This window comes from Ambystoma mexicanum, chromosome 12 (assembly GCF_040938575.1).
Source record: "Ambystoma mexicanum isolate Mex_15411 chromosome 12, UKY_AmexF1_1, whole genome shotgun sequence".
Taxonomy (NCBI): Eukaryota; Metazoa; Chordata; class Amphibia; order Caudata; family Ambystomatidae; genus Ambystoma; species Ambystoma mexicanum.
In genome coordinates, this window is record NC_090936.1 from 1146713717 (window position 1) to 1146733377 (window position 19661).

Genomic DNA, 19661 nt, shown 5'->3' on the forward strand with positions numbered 1-19661 from the left:
CCCTGTTTTGTCATCTCTCTTTGAAGACTATTGTGTGAAAAGGGTGTTTTTGATGTTGGTGGGAGGAGCAGCTGGCTGGGCACTTAGACCAGCAATATCTTTTTCACGAGCTAGCTGATAACCGGGCATTTAAGAAGGTCCCTGACTTGACCCTGAGCAAAGGGTGCGTAAATGACGAGATGGGTGGGGCAAGGGTAGTGATGCATTCCTCAGTACTCATGACTGAGCAACATTTAATTGGCTGATCAGATGTTTTGATTTTTAGAAATAATCATTAACTGTTGGTTTTAGTCAGTAAAAGCTTCTGATGTTTATTAAAGGGTATTTATTTGCTACCCCTGTCTTATCTCATATGCTATGCTAATCTTTGTGAACCTCTGCTATAATGTTTTGTTATTTTATAATATGCATTAATATGTTGTGTCTCGTTAAATTAGTATGCATATTTGTACAATGTCATGTATGTTAAGCTGTGCCTTGCTTTGCTATGCTATGTATGCTTTACATCATGTCTTGCCTTGGTGTGATCTTGTGCTTTGTTCTATTTTGATATGATGTTATACCATGCCACCTTATTTTATGGTGTGCTACGTTATGTCGCTTTATTATTTGCCATTTTATCATTAGCTATGCTATGTTATGTGAGTCATTCAATAACTGGAGAAACAGAAGCAGCAAAAGAAAAGAAAAACATTCAAGAAATTGACACAAACAGAAGAGAAAAAGAAAACATTGAAAATTTGAAAATACACAATAACACTGCAAAATATACAGGGAACCCTGTAGTGACCATAAATGGACTCACTATTCACTAGCCAGAGATGAACTGTAACCCCAAGGTGGGGGACTAAAAAAGGCAGGCCACCTGCCTATCTATGCAACATTACTGCATGCACAGATAGACAGGCCACCTGCCTCTCTATGCAACATTACTGCATGCATAGATAGACAGGCCACCTGCCTCTCTATGCAACATTACTGCATGCACAGATAGACAGGCCACCTGCCTCTCTATGCAACATTACTGCATGCATAGATAGACAGGCCACCTGCCTCTCTATGCAATTTTACTGCATGCATAGTTAGGCAGGCCACCTGCCTATGTATGCAACATTACTGCGTGCATAGATAGGAGGGCCACCTGCCTAGGTATGCAACATTACTGCATGCATTGATAGGTGGGCCACCTGCCTATGTATGCAACATTACTGCGTGCATAGATAGGAGGGCCACCTGCCTCTCTATGCAACATTACTGCATGCATAGATAGACGGCCCACCTGCCTCTCTATCCAACATTACTGCATGCATAGATAGGCGGGCCACCTGCCTCTCTATGCAACATTACCTCATGCATAGTTAGGCGGGCCCCCTGCCTATCTATGCAACATTAATGCATGCATAGAAAGACGGGCTTCCTGCCTCTCTATGCAACATTACTGCATGCATAGGTAGGTGGGCCACCTCCCCATCTATGCAACATTACTGTATGCATAAATAGACGGGTCAGCTGCCTCTCTATCCAACATTACTGCATGCATAGATAGGCAGGCCAGCTGCCTCTCTATGCAACATTACTGCATGCATAGTTAGGCGGGCCCTCTGCCTATCTATGCAACATTAATGCATGCATAGATAGACAGGCTTCCTGCCTCTCTATGCAACATTGTTGCATGCATAGGTAGGCGGGCCACCTGCCTATCTATGCAACATTACTGCATCCCATAACGCATCACCAAGAAAGCATTGAATAGGCGAGGAGCCATGACTGACTTACCCTACGACACATACTGACCTCAGGTGACACCACAGTACATCCTGGCATGCAAGGTAACAGAACACAATTAGTGACACCAAGCAAGGCACCTGTCAAGGCGATTACCAGCCAATGCATGGCCATGGGGCTGTACATGGTCCATCTCCATCTCCATAGTGTCAACTGCATGGGTGACGTCAGCGCATAGACACACACATGAGGAATGATGTTGCATACACTGTGAATGAATGAAAGCGCACTCTGTAGGCCAATGCCCCTCCACCACAATCGATGCACGTTGCGTCATCCACAGGCACAGATGAGCGCACATATGTCAACAGAACAATAGGCCCATTTACATGTACCTCTACAAACAAACGGCCATGTCTCACACTGTCCACTGATGTTTTGTAGGTGACGCAGGCTATCCGCAGTTACCATGGCTGATGACACCCCTGAGGAACCTTGGTACACCACAGGAGGCTTCCTATAATGAGGCACACAGGAGGACCAGGTCATGCATTGAGCGCACCTTCGGATTGCTGAAGGCTAGATTCAGGTGCTTCCACCACAGAGGTGGTGTATTCATATAGAACCCTGGGAAAGTGGGTAAAATAGTGGTCACGTTTTCATTGGTATCCAATTTTAGTCATTTGCACATGCCATGATTTTCATGCAAATTTGAAGAAAATGTTTATGTGCAAATGTTTCTCTTTTCTAAAGTTCACCTATGGATAGAAAACATCATTCGACAACATGAAGTAATTGCATCCCCAGCAATTGCAGAGGTCGTACTGAAATACACCCGGTAAAACACTTAAGATCCTCTCAAATGGTAGTCACTTTCTTAATCATTTACTGTTTTATTAAAGGCACATTTTGTTTTGCGTACTTCGCAAGTTTTGTATTCTGAATTTTACATATTTATCTAATGAAAAGTACAACTTGATGTTCAGATTTGAAGATTATTCTAACTAATGTCATATGGAGGAAACTGAATAGCAAAAGTACAGTAGTTGCAGTAGGCGTTTCTGGGTTAAAACGTTTTAACTTTCAATAACTTTACTGCACCATCCCAAAAAAGGAGGAAGCTGAAGCAAACACAAACTCTCAAAGCAACAACACTTCCAATGGCATAGGGATAACCGAATGATAGCATCTGCACCTCTTGCAGGCAACACCTACAAAATGTAGAATTGTTTGAAAACCACAATCGATGGCACGTATCACTAAATTAAAATACAAAAAGGTAATAACTTAATTTGTTTCTATAAAAACATTCCCAGCAGTCTTTGCTTCTTAATTGGCTCTGGCTTTGCAGCACACTCTATAGTTGAGGGCCTGCCCTTATTAGGTGGAAGGGTTTATTTAATGCAAGGGCTTGTGAGGGAGGACCTTTTATATGGCACAACTCAGCCAAGAGGTGAAGCAGTAACTGGCCGCCTCCACGTCGTGCACGCAAAGAAGTCAATTCAGGGAATGTGTCCACAATGAACACAAATATGATGGAAGAATCCCTCTACTGAGCACAATTGAATAGCGCAAGCATATGGTAATGAAAATATTAGTTGTCCTTGAATCGGAAATTGGTCTGAGACACATGTTGCAGGAGCAGCACTGATCAGTCGAATAAGTCACTCATGTTGTGTACTTTTCCATTCCTTGCTCACTAATCACACAAATAGCATTCAAATCTCTCAAGTATTCATTATAATCTAGAGCATATCCCACTACAAATTTGTCTGGAACTTCAAATCCGACAAAATCAGGTTGGTATCCTACACTTCGACGGGTTCTTTTTACCAATAAACTGGCTACTTTAACCATTTTCGGATTATGCTGCGTGAGCATTGAAAGCAACGTTTTCATTGTCTTGCAGTTGTCAATAATATTTTCTACATTCAGGACATTCTTTCCTGTCAATGTGGATAGACCATCAACATCAATTACTTTATGTCTCCAGTTGACTGATCATTACAGTGACTTTTCAACCTAATAAAGTACACAGGTGGTTACAAAAATTGTGGGGTGTAACCAAAACAAAGATGAACTAGTCACCTAATCTCAAATGATGGTCATTCGCAGCTGTTGCAGCATACAAAGGTACCCCAGACCTCCCAATGTAAACAAATAAAGAAAGTGATGTATGCTGTCTGACAGCGCTATGACCCTTATTAGAATGAACAATCCACACCCTATCCAAAACAAAAACGTTTTTCAATATGACAATCGGAAGTATTTCTTCAAATAGGTGGATTTGGAATTTGATATGGTGAACACAGAGAATCTTGTGCAACCTTAGATAATCCTGGTAAAGTGTCTGGCAGCTAACAATACCGATGACTCTCAATTTGGAAGATTTTGCCTTGAGAACGACCCATAGGTCGAAACACGTGTCGGCTGTTTTTCGACATGCTAATAACTCAACTTATTTGAAGAAATACTTCAGATTGTCATATTGAAAAACGTTTTTGTTGTAGATAGAGTGTGGTTTGTTCATTCTAATAAGGGTCATAGCGCTGTCAGTCAGCACACATCTCTTTCTTTAATTAATAAAGTCTACAGTCATACGAATAGATCGGTCCCTGTTCCTGTTCAGTGCTTTGATTTAATCCAGTAGGTCAGCAAAGAACTTGTATCCACCATTGAGTACACAGAGAGCCACAATATGATGGCCTCCCATGCACTTCTTGATATCCCGAGCCAGCCTCTCTCTCCTGCCCATAATAAGCCCATGAGGGATGTACACTTTTCCCAAATCACTTGCATAGTGTTAAGGTATGCAAAATAATTCAAGAACATAACCTTGTACATCCTCATCATCACCTAGATTGGGTGCGAGGCAGGCTGGCGATGGCGATCGACTCTGCCTTCTTCCATGCCCCAGCCTTCGCCGTGCCCTGCTGCTACTCTTCCTAGGTGTGTTGGTGAGCCAACTCCGCCCCCTTTCCAAAGCTGAAAGCCTGACCCAGTGCTGGCGCATCTCCTACCAGACAGTGGAAGAAATAAACATGAACCTTCTGAATACGAGGTCCTTAAATAAGAACGCACGTAATGTCCACAACCTAATCTTAGAAAGAGACATAGATATAATGTGCCTCACCGAAACATGGATCCTGGATTACAGCGGCCCTATGACTGAGATGGCCACCCCAAAAGGGTACTCCATGTTTTGTGGAAATAGGGATCAGTGCTACAGGGGAGGAGTAGCGTGTTTTGCTAAGTACAAGACACATTTCTTTCAGTCCCCCTGCTCTTGCCAGGGGTGTGAAGTCCAGTATATCAAACTAACTCCAACTGACCATAGTTGTGTCTATTTTATATTAGTTTATAGACCACCTTCAGTGATTCATGACTTCAACAATGAGAATGGATACTTGCTGAGTAGTCTTGAGGGACCCAAACCCTCCACTCTCTTTGGGGACCTGAACTGGTTGCAGGGCAATCCTTTGGACAAAGATACCCTGGATCTGGAAAAATCGCTTAATAACATGAACTATGTAGTCTGCAATAAAGAGCCAAATACTGCCAACAATAATATGTTGGATTGGGTGGTGTCTTGCAAACCTGAGACCACCATTGACAACACCTTGCCCTGTATATGGTCAGACCATTACCGTATTGACTTCTGCATCCAGTTGCAGGTGCTAAGTCTCCGGTCCCCAACAACCAACAAAAAGTTTTAAATTGGAATTTTAACAAGGTACATATGATATGGCAATTAGTCTGGACACCCTCAAGGACCAGACATCTGACATTGACTCATGCAAAGCTCTGGTGTCCGCCTTCTAATGCACTTTTCGGGAATAGGTGGATAGAACTGCCCCAATTCAACTGAGTAAGGGTGAAAACGGGACACCATAAATGTTTCACCCCCGCACTTAGAGCCAAAAGAAAGAGAAAAGAAAGTTGGAGGAATAATGGCTAAATTGACCCTCGATTGAAAATAAGCACAATTGGAAGAAGGCAGAAAAATCGTACAAATGCAGTATCTTGGAATCAAAGAAAACTTCTATAACGACCAAATCAACAAAGCACCTAATTGCACAGGCAAACTCTTTGATATCCTTAGATCAATTGAGAAGCCAAAGGCTGCATCTGTCAAGGTCCAGCCTACTTCGGCTGAATGTATAGAAGTACAAAATGCATTCAAAGTCAAAGCCAGGGATAAAATCAGAGGAACAACAGTACATTCTAAGCATTCTAAGCAATATGACACAGATAACTTCTGCTTCGCACCAATTAATACTACAGATATGAGGGCCTTGATGTCCACTATGTGACTCACATCCTGTGTAGAAAACATTCTATCCCCTAGGATTATCCTGGAACACCAAGAACTGTTTATCCCTTTTCTAACCTGTACGGTTAACTCTTCCTTCTGAGATTATGTTGTGCCGGAATCCATTGAGGTCGTCAATGTGACCCCGTTGTTAAAAGAACCTGGGTGAACCCAAAAGATCCAAGCAACCTAAGACCGATAACCAATTGCCACGATTCAATTCCAACGCTATGTTAAGGCTAATTACATCTTACACAAACAACAATCAGGATTTAGCCAGCACACAGCACCGGAACAGCCCTCATTGATCTGCAGACTCATATGCTCCAGATTATGGACCAAGGGAAGACGGGTGTACTTGTCTTACTTGACCTATCCGCAGCCTTCGACTTGCTCGATCACGACCAGCTACTATGGACTCTTGAACATTCGGGTAACTGCTCCAGGGGAGCGGTCAACTGGATACAATCATTTCTATCCAACCGTATGTCCAAAATCCATGGGGGCGTAACTTCCTCCCCTCTGATTAAGTGATGAGTGCCGCAGAGCACTAGCTTGCCCCCCTTGCTTTCAACTTAAATCTCAGACCCCTGTGCTATCTGCTAGAGGAGCCTGGCGTGTTTTTTACATGAAGACTAAGCTGGTACTGGAGATGAGTGGGAATTACCTTCAAGAGTTGAACAACCTGGTAAGCGTCTATAATACCATCGAGTCCTGGATGGGCAGGAACTCGATGTGCTTAAACAGTTGCAAAACGGAACCGCTCATCTTTGGCTTTTGACAAGCTCGCTCAAATCTGAGTGAAGATTACAAATATTTTAGCATCAAGACAGCGTCATCACGGTACAGGGCACGGTGAAAACCTTAAGCACCACACTGGAATTCTCCTTAAGTGCAGAGGCACATGTGAACCAGATCAGCAGGAATTGCCAGGATTACCTCCAACTGCTTAGTCCCATGAGACCGCTTGTCAACAAAAAGAATTGTGCCACCATTGCGCGTGCAATCATCGTATGCAATCTCGGGAGGATAGCTTACAGGCAACATGCTCACTTTGGTAGCAAAACGACACGGAGCCACACAGGTTCGATCCCTGGGTCCACGCTTAGAAACCTCTGGGTATTAAGCGCGTTATAAATAACCTATCATATCATATCATATCGAGGAATGACTACAGCAATGCTTTGCTGATAGGGGCAAACAATTCCTACCTGGCTACATGCCAGACAATACAGAACAACGTAGTTCATATCATTAAGAATAAACCAACAGGTGAGCACATATCCTCGGACAGGAGGGACCTACATTGGTTGGCAGTGATGGAGCGCATAACCTTCAAATCCAGCACCATCGTACATCGCTGTCTTTTTTAGAATAGTGCTCTCCTACTTGAAGCTATTCATTTCCCAGTATGTACGCCGCAGATCCCAGCGTTCGGGAGACATGGGACAGATTCATTGCTTACATTTCAAACGTTCTAGGGGGCTGAGTGGTCCTTCCCAGTAAGAGCTGCAAAGCTATGGAATTCACTTCCCATGGCACTGAGGTTAGAGAAAAACACATTGGCCTTTCGCATGAACCATTTTCTCTTTAAGTGATCTGCAACTAGGCAGTACCGTCCTCCTGGACCTAGTTGTCCTGTCTACCTTTCATGTTGCTCTCTGTCTCAATGTTGTGCCCTGATGCCTGCGGGCTGTGGAACACTACAAATAAAATAAATAAATAAATAAGCACATGTGCATATGAATGAACATACATATGCCTCCAGATGAGGACCCCAGAATTGCTCCTGTGCAATGGCATGCATTCCAGCCTGCCATTCCTCAATTATGTCCAGCCACTCCCTAATGGCTTGCAATGTGAGGCCCTGCACTAGCTCAGTAGATGGTTGTGGGCCCACACCCTCATTGTGGGATGCCGGGCCTGCCTGCTCTGCATGGTCATCTGTGTCCTCATACTGCTTGAAGTTGAGGGCACGGCAAGGTGGCCAGGGATAGGGGAAGGACCGCATGGACTAGAGGATGCGCAGGGGGGAGGATTCCAGTTGTCAGCACTCAGGCCGGTGTGTAGTACTCCTGAGTCCCCAGCAGTGGTGGGGGGTTCCCCTGTTAGGGGTGAAGCTGAGGCCTCCATAATGGCCTGAACAGGCGGTTGAATTGTGTCAAGTGTGCCAGTAGCCATGGAGGTGGACGGCACTGTCACCGTGGATTTTATTCTGAGTGGCACTCCCACTCTTAGCTGAGAAATGGCCTGTGTGCCTGAGGTACTGGCACCTTCCAAGGGTTCCTGGGTGTCTCGTGTGCCTGTTGGGAGACATGAAAGTGTGTATTAGTACCTTCATCGAAATGTGTTAGGTGTGTTGTCATGTAGTGTCGCGCATATTATGGGGTCACAGGGTGTTAGGCCTCCAGGGGGGCATACTTCATGTGACTGACAGTATTGCAGTTTACAGGATTGATTGATGTGCCCGCTTATGATTAGTGTGGGGGTCATTCCTTGCTTGGACCGTACAGTCATGTGCATCTCTGACATACAGGGTCACGTGTGTGCATGCAGGGCAGGACGGATGTTGCTTGTGTATCCTGTAGTACTGTCAGCTGATGGGTGCCTTGCTAATTGTGGTGGAGTCATGATGACACAAGCCTGGACATTGTCCCCATGGGGGCCTTGCAGCTACTGGTCAGTTACAGTGGTTGTTAGTTTGAGACACACGTCCAGTGGTGTTCTTTGCTTGACATGCGCTACATGTTTAGTACCCTGCTTGCTGTGGTATCTGTGCATCGGTGACCGGTGTGCGGTCCATGGTTGGTTGTGATGTGTAATGCAGATGTGTGTCAGTCCTTGTTAATTGCAGTTCAATGGTGTTTGTAGGGTATGTCATGCCCTCGTCATCCTACTTGATTGGAATGTAAAGGGATCATGGCTTCAATGAGCCATGATGAAATGGCCTGCAGTGTCACGTGGATGGGTCATGCATTGTCGGAGTTGCTGTCGCCTGGATGCATGGCAGTTTGTGTATGTCCACATGCTATTAGAATTGTTCTGCAAAGGGCCCATCATTCACTCATGTATTCACCAGGTTCTCCCTGGCTGCTGCCTCCGACCTCAGCTGACCCAACACCCTCCAGGCCCACCATGTGGAGGATGCTTCTGACCATCACCTCCCATGGGGTCAGTTGTAGAGGGTCTACTGTTCCTCCACATGTAGCAGCTTTCTCCCTGCGGTGGTTGGAAATTAGGCTGCATACTCGGGCCTTGAGGTAGTTCCACCTCTTCTTCATGCCGTCTACATCATGTGGGATATGGCCTACAGCCACCACCTTATCCCTAATGTCTGCCCAGAAGGCATTATTGCGCTGCTGGGTGGTTTTCTGTTGTTGTGACCCATAGAGTTCCTCAGAATGGGCTACCACCTGCTCCGCTGCGACTCAGCTCCTGATCACTGAATTTGGGTTTTCGCACCTGCATATCAGGAACCTTAGACTTGCCCTTCCCTGCAGACATGATTGTGCTTGCCTCTTTTAGGCACTCCTAAATGTTGATTTTCAATGGATTTCCGTTTTTAAAGCTGGCCGCTGCAGTACTTCCTTTTTCTGCAATGACGTTATTTCCACCATTGGTAATTCTGCTATCGGTAATTTCCCTAGCGGATTTAACACTGATTGACCCAGCGGCAACAGTCATTCCGTAGAATATGAGCGGATTTACTGTTGAGTACTTGGTTTTTGGCGTAAATTCCGCCAGACGGAATTACCAGTGCCGCCAATGGTGGATGCGCGCTGCCGCCCAGTTGTAATACGGCGGTGATTCCACGAGACACCATGGCGGTAACAGTAATTCTGCAGCGGCGGAATTACCGCCCTATTACCGCAAAACTTGTAATGAGCCCCGTGGTGTTGAGCCATGCATGGGCATTACTGTCCCACGTTTCTGAATCTGTAGCTGGCCGTCGCTCTCCGCTCATCTCAGCCTATTACATTTCAAAACCAGATCCCTGCCATGCTGGACAAGGTATCCTGGGCAGGATATATCCGACCGCTACTGAGAAACAGGGGGCACTTAGAGGTGACGTTTCCCTTTTTACATCTCAACTTATCTTGGACACTGTACAAGAAATGCGGTCAATTTTAACAGCGCGCTGAGCAGAGAGAAGTGCTTGAAAAGGCTGGTGGGCAATCCAAGACATGGTTCCTTTAAAATGTTATGGCAAACAGCAGCCTTAGTAAAAAGACAGAATTAACAGCAGCAACAATCGCGTTTTTATATAGTGCATTGTGTCGTATTTCTCTAGTTTCTAAGCGCTGTAAAGTAGGTTTTATTATTAACAGGTTTGTTTGTTTGTTTGTTTATTCACTTTTTATGCGCACCAGACCCGAGGGTAACAGGGCGCAGCAATAAGAAAATGCAAGGCTTACATGGTTACACAATATATAAACCAGGTGTACTGGTGCTTGATTTATCAATGAAGTGCTAGCTGATCCTGTCACGATTCAAACCAGAGACTACAACTCGCACAGCGGTATCTGAAAAAAAACAAAAACATTATGCAATGGTTTAGACGCTTTTCCAGATGCCCTGGCCTGTTAAATATGGTTCTACAAGGGTCAAAGGTTATTTCATTTCTTAGCCTTTTCGTTTGTAGGTCATTTTATCAGATTGCCTATGTTGTTGCCATTTCGTGTGTGTAACATAACTTGCTCTTCTTAGGTTATGTGGTTTTAGAGGCCACCATTATGCTGTGGAAGTGGCCACAGGGTGCCGGCACAAGTCATGCTCAGGAGTTAGGGTTACTGGGTGAAGGGTATTATGCATGTAGCACCTACACACCATGCACTCAGTGGCATACCACAAAATGTGGGAGTCCCCACCAAACTCATCAACAAAGCACACAAAACTCCACACACCGGGCCAGGCTGGACCGCCACATGTGCACGCGCATATTGGCACGCAGGCACGGCGCTAGGTGAAAGATGTATGTTTGCAATGTATGTAAGGGTGCATTGTCTGGCCCCCAGATATACCAGCCACCAGTGGCGGCTGGTGAATTGTTTTAGTGGAAGGACAAACATATTTCCCACGTATTTGCAGGCGCAGCGAGGGAGCCCAAATCAACAAAAATGGGATCAGAGTTGGTTCTTCCCCACGAGAAAATCTTTTGACTTATGTGTTTATAATAGTGCATTATACAGCAAACTTTCTGACGAAAATTGGTTAAAAGGCCAGACAGTTTGCAATCGGTTTTGTAGGGTAACTCATGGAAAGAAAATCCAGTATCTGCACGTCACCAACAGTGCACGGGAGCATTTCCCAATGCATTTGCATGCCTTTCCCCACAATATATGCCATTATAAACAACATTTTCACGCTGGATGTGCCCATATATTTCTATGCTGGCTGCACCAATACATGCCAGTATTGTTATATAGGAACATACTCATGTCTGCTTTGCGCATAATGCCAATAATTATCCTGTACGAAAACTGGCTCTGCCAATATATGCCAATACCCCCACCTAACAACATACTCCTGTTGGATTGGCCATTAAAAATGCCATACCACAATAAGAAAACATGGCCAAACTAGCTCCAATTTAGGCCAGCCTAGAGACATGAGAACACTTATTACGGTTGCAACAGCATAGACGCTCAGTTAAAAAAAAATCACGGTACAGTAAGAAATAGCTAGGCAGGCTGCACTAAAATGCCATGGTAGCATTGTAATAATACTTATAATGTTTGCTTTATCAGAGTTGTCCAGTAAAAATGTCATGCCACAATCAGAAATGGCTAGACTGGCTCACCAAAATTCCAGAACCCCCGCAGAAAATGCAATCACAGTCATACCCTTTCACCGAACTGTCACTCACCCATACTCCTTCTGTCACAGTCCCTCACACTGCATTCTCCACACCGGCACCCACCCAGAACATTCACTCATAATAACATTCATACCTATTTGCCCACCAGCCACTCACCTATAAACCTCTCACATTCACTCACACTGTATTCTCCAAATAGGCACCCACCCACCCAGAGCGCGCGCGCGCGCACACACACACACACACACACACACACACACACACACACACACACACACACACACACATTCTTACTCATTCACCCACCAGTCTTTCACCCATTGCAGAAGAAAGAAGTATATTTTTTAATCAAACTAAACAAGAGTTGAGTGCCTGGCCCCTGGTGACCAAATGTACCAAGGACCTCTGTGTGTGGCCAGTAATATTATTACACACAAGCTATTGGTAGAGGTAGCTTTTGCTGCCAGTAGGGCAGGTGGTTCCTGTGGAGGGGGTGTCTTAGATGGCAGGTGATTCTTTTACTGGATGCACACTTATATCTCCCACAAATTAGTTCAATTGACGGTGTGTAGCGAGGGAGCCCTAGGTAATGTTGGGTAGTTTAAATATATTTAAAATAATGTTTTAAAATGGTGCATTTTCCAGCACAAATTGTGAGAATAATTAGGTACAAATCCATGCAATTCACAATTGCTTCTCTAGAGCAGCACATGAAACATATCCAATAGTTGCCATCGCGCCAACAGTACACAGGAGCATTTTCATGATGTCCAAAACATACATGTCACTTTCATGCAGCTGTGGCCATGATATATGCGGAATTGACACCGTAAATAACTTTCATGAAGCTGCAGCTACAATCTGTTATTAACACCACTGTAAATTACTTTCATGAAGCTGTGTTGAACCTATGCCAGTATGGTCACTACTGTAAATCACATCTGTGAAGCTGTGGCCTGAGTCTATGCCAGTATGGTTGTTACTGTAAATCACTTTCATTACGCTGAGGCCACAATCTATGCCACTATGGTCACTGAAAATCCTTTTAATGTAGCTGTGCCCACGATTATGTCAGAATTATATTTCCATCAGAAATGATTATATGTCATCCCTTCTGGTTCATATTTTCACCATGTGATACAAATTATTGACAAGTAGATTACAAATGTATATGTTGCAAAACTAATTTTCTTATTATATTTTTCTTCCTTTAATCTTCTAAATGTTATGAGCTTTTGTGACGAATCTAGATAATACATCACTTCTTCCCAATTGGGAGCCACCCCCTTTGAGGCTAGGGAAGTGAGCCAGCTCAGCAAAAGCCTCCGTAGGGGGTTAGGAAAACGTGACTTCACTGGAGTGACTCCGCGAGTGGGGACAAGGACTCCCATTCCTATAAGGAACTCCCGATGCCAAATACCCTTTCAGCCTACATGGGACGAAATAAGACTGATGTTGTATTTCCCAACAGTAGTCCAAGATTTACTGACATAACTTCAGCATCTTTGGCTAAAGGTAATGCTGAACTTCACAATAACATAACAGCTGTTGGAGAACGACATGCCCCCTTGAGGGACAGCGGTGAGGATATAGGATCCACCAAACATGAATAGAGAGAGCAGAATCTTATGCAGAGGCAAACCTCTAATGTAGGAACGTCCTGTAGGTGTGAAGCCACGCTGTATCGCGGAGCTGGCAGAGGCATGAAAAACGAAAAAGCAGGAAGAAAAATGCTGGGAATCTGAGCCGGGGGAGTGAAGTATTGCAGAGACGAAGGCAGTGGAAACCTTACCTTACATGGCGGCCTAACCACGGTGCAGCTGTGGTGGGCCTGGAGCTTGCGAATGAACGCCAAAACCAGAAAACGACTGAGGAGCCAGTCATCCATTCAAAGTGTGAGAAGCGAAGAACAGAACAGAACAGAACAGAGATAGGATGCTGAACGCTCACCTCCTGCAGATGAGAACAAATCACAGCAACCTTCTCCGTGAGACGCCATCCCACTGGAGCATACCCCCAGGAAGTGAAGATAACCGAGTTGCCCAGGGTGGAGGGAGGCGAGCAGAACAGAGTATCAAAAGGAATGGAAAGAAGCCGATGGAGAGAAACCACTTATGGGGCATCCAGAACCTCAGAGAGAGCATCCATAGGAGGGTTATGAGAACCCCAGAATCCAGTATATTGGACATTTGTAGATAAAAGAGGGTCAGCCTCAGGAACAGAGACAGTCAGAAGGTGAGCGGCATCTGGAGAGTCCTATTCCCGAGGGGACTCCTTGCCAGACATGTATCAGAAGTAACCTGGAGGGTTCAATCATTGTCTATGAGGCACCAGCCCACTGTAAAACAAACCCAGGAAGTGAAAGTAACCGGGTTGCCCAGTGTTTAGGGAGGTGAGTAGAACAGAATACAATAGAGAGGAGAGAAGCCAGTGGAGAAAAAACACTTATCATCAGAGTTACGAGAACCCCAGAATCTCAAATACTGAACATTTACAAATGTAAGAGTGTCAGCCTCAAGAACCAAGAAAGGCAGAAGGTCGCAGTGATCGGGAGAGTCCTATTCTCGAGTGGAATCCTTGCCACACACAACTCAGAATGAACCAGAAGAATTCAACCAGATACAAAAAGAGAACAAACAAGAGGAACCTAAGGAGCTACTGTATCAAATAAAGCAGGATAGATGGAACAGCTCAAGTGATGGAGATGAATTATGAGAAGCATCCTTCCCGCTAGCTGAATTAAGACATTTTGTTTCTTTAAAGACTGGAACTTTTCATTGAGGAGCCTAAGAAAGAATAGGGGAACCTTTCTTTGCTGAACTGTAAGTGCTATCTAAAGTGCAATATGGAATCAGGGGGAATCCCTGAGACCCCGGTGGGTTTGGGACTGAAGAAGAATGTATGATGGGACTAATTATAGCGTATTGAAGATGGAGGTCCACGTATGGCCCTCATGACCCCCACACGACTATCAGCCCGAAGAAATGACAGATGCACATCACTCTTAGGCCCTTCATCGCCATCATCGATGTATCGTAGATGTGTGAAACATTACTCTCTCAGTCAGCCATTCAACCCATACCCAATTGACGACATGGAGGAGATGTAGTTGTTATCGATCGAACAAGTAGATTGACTGTGAAACGAGTAGTCAATGACATCATCACTGACATCACAACGTAGGTGCACGTAGACATGAAGTACATAAGCATCCACTCACGAGGTTGCATGAACATACATTAGTTTATTGCATGTAGAGACGAAACACATGCTTATGACTCACGCAGGTGGATGATGGATACACTTAGATATCTTTATACCTATCTCTATATCCTTTGCTAAAGCATAACCGCAAGACGTCAATAATATGTTTACCTAGCTTGCACATGCTTGATTGCCACTAACATGGGAAGCCATGAGAACAAACATGGAAGCTATAGGCATGCTGAAGTGAATGAGGAAGGGGAATCAGACTTCAAGTACATGGAGGGGCTGACGGATCGCTGCAGCTAGAGGCAGGCCGACAATAGCCTCAAGTGCACACACGGTTCACCCTCAGCCAAGGACAATTGAAGATGGTAAGTTCCGGTTACCAAGACATTAAGCCAACTGCAAGAAAAAAAGGCTAACATCCTCATAATTGCAAGCAGGTGATCTCCATTTCGTGGTTTCGACACTCGTGACCTAAAAGAGCAGGACAATGCCTATTCACTCAATGTAAATGGAAAGAAGCCGTTCCCATTGAACTAGAGGTGGAAAGATACAAGTGTTGCTCAAGAATTAGCCACTGAATGCACTCTCTCATGCTTAGGTGATCAGAGATGGCAACATTGGGGAACAGACAGCACCTCCATGCTCATTCCCATTACCTTGAAAAGGTACACCTAGCCTGGTGACTGACCAGGGTCCCAAGGCTGGGAGGACACATTCTGCCTAATCCAGAGTTACCTTTCACGCGAAGACATATAATGTTGCAGGAGCTGTAAGGGAGGCATGGTACACAAGTATGACACTGACACAAGAGGTACACTGTTAAAACCTTTATTCAGTTTTTGGGGTTGTGAAAAACTCCTGCTTTGCCCTATAGCTATGATGGGAGTAGTCTCTACCATCAAATAATAAAGCCAACACAGTCCTAGTCAATCTCTGTCAAATCAAAATAGCCTATACTAACAACACCTAAACATGCCCTAGCTCTTATACAAAAAGTGTGTAAAGGGGAATATGTATGCAAAGAAAAGTCATTGGGCCTCATTACGACCCTGGCGCGCGTTGTTAACCCATTAGCGCCTAATTACGAGGTCCCTTTGCGGGACCCGACCTTAACGGCTGGTCTAGAACAGCCCTTAAAGTAGGGACCTGCAAAGGGACCTTCGCGGTAAGTATGGTACCGCAATTTGCGGTACCGTACTTAGCGCCTTCGCCATTCCCATTATGACCTATGGGGCAAAAATGGGAATGGGGAAGGGCCATGGTGAAATGGGGAAATACCGCCCCGCCAATCTTGGAATGGGGTGGTATTTCCCCATTTCACCATGGCGGACACGTTACGATACTGGCACCAACCATGGTGCTAATAGCGCCATGGTTTAGCGCCGGTATCGACATGAGGGCCATTGTTATAATATAAAGAATCAAGTTGGCTGAGTCAGCTCTCCCCCCCCACGTTGGACAGCACAGAGTAAGGTGTCCCCCGTAGACAGGATGACACACTCTGCCTCAGGTTCTCAAAAACAAAGGCAGTTCCAAACCGTGGATCTAGGCCTGCCTGGCCTTCCACGTTGAAGTCACTGACCTCAGGTTTCAAGTTCTTTCACAGTTAAACAAAAATTCACGTGGGTCTCCCTCGATCGGGGTAAGACTTTGCAAAGCAAAACGTTCAAAGCAAAAGGTTCAACTAGGTCTCTCTCGGCTGGGCTCGGACCTCACAATCACAACAACTGCAGGGGTTTCCTTCTCCAAGCTCAATTCACATTCTTTAGGGGTTCTCTCACCCTAACTTATCACACTTCTGGACTCCCTCAGTCGGGCTCAGACCTTTTCCTGATGTCAAAGACTTTCGAATGTGCAAGGCTTTCGCTATAGACCTCCGCAGGACCATTTTAACTTTCTCTTCAGCTCACACGCTTATGTTATTTGCCCCAGTGTCTCTTGGTCTTGGTAGATCAGTACCATAAGTACAAAAGTTCAAAAGAAATCTTTCTCTTCTTGCATTCACCTTTTTACTTCCCCTTTTGCCGGGGTTGATCTTGACTATTACGCATTTCAGAGCTTGTTCACTTTGCCGCTTTATAACAAAACATTTCACATTTCCCAGAGACTTTCGAGTGGGCTACTTCGTTTTTCCGTACCACTCCGCTACTCTGTATCACTGGCTTCACCGTTATCAGCCACTTAAAAGTTCATCTCTGGTTAGCTTTATTTTGCGTCTCATCAGCATGTGCGCAACCTTCACTTGTGAGATACACTGTTGTGGCTTCAATCTTTCCTTGAAACAAACCGGTCTTTCATGTCTTTCATTAACTCACCGGTTGTGCGCATTCCTTTATTGTCTTTGCTGCTTTGATTCACTAGTCAAGGTTAATACCACAGGCTTGGCCTCACCTCCCCAACTCTGTCGTTCAACGAGGGGGTCACTGGCATCCTTGAAAGACAATCCGGGTTTCTTTTTGTCTGCGATTTGGCTTTCTCCACATTTCCTTCACGTCTTCTCAGAGGCAAAGAACTCCTGTAGTGAACTTCAGGTTTTCTTTACCCTTGGCTCTAGTCCCTGCATCGGTCGCTCTGCTCTAGTGGGTTTGCCTTCGCCCTGGAAGTTCTGCTGCTTCTCGTGTTCCACCTTGCTCAGAGTGTGTCTCTATCTTCCGCCTTTTATCCGTGTGGGGAGAGCTAATGGGTATCAGATGTATGTGATTAAAGACAAGTGCCTGACTTTGCTTGACCCGATTACAGGGACATGTCCAATGAGATGCTCGGATGTGAGTCTGTCTTTCCCCAGAGCGTACTGTCCGTGTGAAAGTGTTTGTGTAGGAAAGGTTGGGGGGTTTTAAGTCTCAAGATATCCTACCTGGTAGGATGGGGCATGGATATGGGAAAGGGGGGAATACCGAGTCTCACCATCAGTTGCCTCACACCCACTCACCCAGGTGATCCTCCTGCACTGGTCCATCCCCAGGAACTGGATCTAAAAGCGATGGCTGTGTCCTGGCCACCTGGATAACAAGTCCCTGAGGACTAGCGGGTGAGACACATTCTGGTTTCTCACAGAGTCACCAGATATGGCTACCCAATAGTAGAAATAACCCCTATAGAATACATACATGTTTCGCCTAAACTGACCAATCCGTACACTGATAGGTTTCAGGAACGGAACTTGGTTTGGTGATGTCACTCCTGAGTAAAACAGGGTGACACACACTCAGAGGACGAGAGCTCTGGAGTATGTATGTTTTTCTAGTGTGATCCCAGTAATTTGTTAGATAATAAAGACAGTAACCTTTGCCCTATGGCTGTGTCTTCTATTCTTGTGTCAGGGAGGTATTGATGGCCCTGAGGATCTCTCTGCCGGTAATCGGGGGGACTGCTATGGTCCCTGCCACTCCCTTACAGTATGATGCTCTTACTTGAGTTTTTAAGTTTTTCATTCAAGTAGTTGGGCCAGTTAGTTGATAGCTTTTGAACTGAGGACTATTTTTTGGTTTTGACTGAAGACGAGCACTCTTACCATAGATAATAGAAAAAGATAGCAATTGGGATAGCTAGGCATTTTTCTTTTTAAGTTCCAATCCAATCAAACGTCGTCAAAATATTCATTTCATAAAAGTTCAAAATAAACACACAAAAGTGCAAAATACAAAATGTCTTTTAAAATACAATTTTTTAAGACACGTTTGATGTTCTTTACTATAAAGCATTGTCAATTAAACCATAAATAGAATAAGCCACATTCTTACAGGGAAGGGAAAACACCAGCATCTTTGCCTCGACTAATGTTTGAACATTATACAGCCTAAAAATAGGAAGAAAAAACGTTCTTCTAGGCATATTAAAAATAGGACAAAAGAAAACAAAATTAATTAGATCTTCCACAGTTATGCCATTACAGCCGCAAAAAGAGGATATGGTCTGTGTCATACTAATGAAACGATTATTCACTACAGAGGCATACTCACTATGCTGGTTGATCAGGGTGGAGTGGGTGCGCTAATATTGTTAAATCCATCAGTGGCTTTCGACACGGTCAACCACTCCATCCTTGTGTCCCGCATGGCATCAGCAGGCCCTTCTGGCCCTGTCCTAACATGGTTTTCATATTTTCTATCTGATAGGGCTCAAGCCCTCTCTCTTCCTCCCTTCTTATTCTCTGTTTGTTCACTTTCTTGTGGTATCCCCCAGGGCACTGCCTTATGCCCGATGATATTTAACATCTACATTCAGCCATTGATTCATCTCATCCGCTCCCGCGGCTTCCGATGCTACCCCTATGCTGATGACACCCAGATCCCGCTGCATTCAGATCTTGACCAGGCTGGGATTTCTTCCCGGCTGTGTGAGTGCCTGTTGGCCGTGAGGGGCTGGATGGGCAGCAATTGGCTGAAATTAAATGGTGACAAGACGGAGATCCTGGTAGTGGGTTCTCCTCCTGATTCTTCGCTCTGGTCTTCCTCTTGTTGGCCCACTGAACCTTTTGAAGACCTATATATCTCACTCTATGCTTCTCAATTTAATGTGGCTAATAACTAGACCAACTCAAACCTAGACCAAATCCCTTTTGGGTGAACGCGAGAAGGGCCAGAAAAACAGTGA

The 19661-nt window shown here is 44.9% G+C and overlaps 1 pseudogene; it reads right to left on the reverse strand.

Annotated features, from left to right (window-relative positions):
• Positions 1 to 3393: 3393 nt before the first annotated feature.
• Positions 3394 to 4738, reverse strand: LOC138514736 (hypoxanthine-guanine phosphoribosyltransferase pseudogene; annotated as a pseudogene).
• Between the last annotated feature and the right edge of the window lie 14923 nt (positions 4739 to 19661).